The sequence below is a fragment of the Etheostoma cragini genome, chromosome 7 (genome assembly GCF_013103735.1).
Source record: "Etheostoma cragini isolate CJK2018 chromosome 7, CSU_Ecrag_1.0, whole genome shotgun sequence".
Lineage (NCBI taxonomy): Eukaryota > Metazoa > Chordata > Actinopteri > Perciformes > Percidae > Etheostoma > Etheostoma cragini.
The window spans coordinates 24668328-24670309 of NC_048413.1; positions in this window are offsets into that span (position 1 = coordinate 24668328).

A 1982-nucleotide genomic window follows, 5' to 3' on the forward strand; every position below is an offset into this window, starting at 1 on the left:
TAAGGGATTATAGAGAATATATGCATGAAGATGAAACTGTATTCAAAACGTTTTTAGATGAAGAAGAGTGTTTGGCTTTAATTGTATTTATTTTTTGTAGTCCGGGGTCACCGTTTGACTTTGTGTGATAAATGCCAGGCAAAATCACAACAGTTACTTAACAATAAATCAACAAATTATGAAAAAAATGACCACATTCAAATTAAAGGTATTTAAGACATTATACCATTGTTAAAGATTAGACCAGCAGGATATTTCAGGCACACTTGAGTCACTCTACAAACGATGTCATGTGAAGAAAACGGCTTGTTGTGCTGTGTATCAAACTATATATGAGAAAGATAACATACAGTTTGATACTCAACATCTGAGCCGTTTTTCAAAGTTCCCGGAGTCTATCGGCATCGTTACATGCAAGTAGAGAATAAAACCCAAAGTGGTAACATAGAGCGTACACAAAGTCTGGGGAAAGAATTTAATGGTGCACAATACTGCTATTGACACAAGGCTAGCACAATGTAGCAGTGTCACAAGATACAGGAACTGCTACAAAGCTCATGCTACAATGCACTGAATTTAATTCTGAAGTGCAACACGTAGAAAAATCTAGAAACTTTCGGTAAATAAAAAATGATGCAAAGTATACTTTACAAAGAGATCACATAAATAAAACAGTATTTTCCTTTGTTAACATTGTTGTTGCACTCATAACTACAATATAATACAAAAGATTGTGCCAAATGAACATTTAATTCATGTTTTATAGAATATCTTTAATGGGAAAAAACATTTTTAAATGAGCATATTTGCTTTATTGTAAATAAGATTGATACAATACTATATATATTATACTACTACTATACTGTATGCTATATACTATACTACTAATATTATATTAATCTTGTCATCTAACTCTCTGCAACTATTCCTTAAAATATTATAATAATAATCTGACAATAATGTCTCAGTGTTATACATTCTTATAAAGAGGATAACCATGTGATAATATCAACTGAGCTTACTGTATCAGATGTGTTACACACAAGGAGTTTGACTCATGTAGTAACATTTATTTCATTGTTGCTTTCTCTGTGCTTCCCGGTTGCTACAGGCCTTCTTCATATAGGCGTATTGATTGCAAGTAATAGACACATTGAAAAACTACTGCAAAAGTAATCGCTCATTAAATATTGCATCAGTCGTAAAATCTTTGTACAACTACTGTATATACATCAGATAAAAAAAAAAAAAAAAAGAATAAAACATCCTATACAGTCATTACAAGATTCGGAGTGCATTCCATGAGAGCCATAAAATCTACCTAGTTGTAGTACATTGGTTTGAGCGGTGTGTACAGCACAATGATGGCAACTAAAACAACCCAAAGAAAATGTAATGTAATGTAAAAAAGCATAAAACGAGATAAAAAAACGTAAAAAAAAAAGTGTCTAAAAAGCTTCAAAAAAGTGTTCAATATCAAGGTTACTTTAAAGCAGTGATCTTCAACGGGGGTCAGTGTGTGTGGGGCCTCTAAATTAGTCCTCATTTAGGAGTTTTTTTTTCTCCAAAATTAAAAACTCTTGAATCTAACATACTGTATTATTAGCAAAAGTCCCCATTCTAACTGGCCTATAGGTCAGGTAGTCACTAGCCGTCCACAGATACAGTTTATCCTAAGAATTCATGTATGTTTTAATATTAAATAATGATTTACAACAATTATAGAATATTTTAATTTCTGTTTTAAAGGTTTAATATTCCATGTAAAAAAAAGTATGTATAAAGGTTTTAGGCCACCCTGCACATTAGTGCAGGCCCAGTATAATATGCAACTTCATTTCACACAATATGCAGTATATCATGGCAGGTCCCTGCTCCATCTCTTTCAGTTAAAGGGTCCTTTGTTTAAAAACCGTTGACGACCCCTGCTTTAAAGTTTTATTTGAACCACTTTTTCATATTTCTGCTGCATAAAAAGCTCA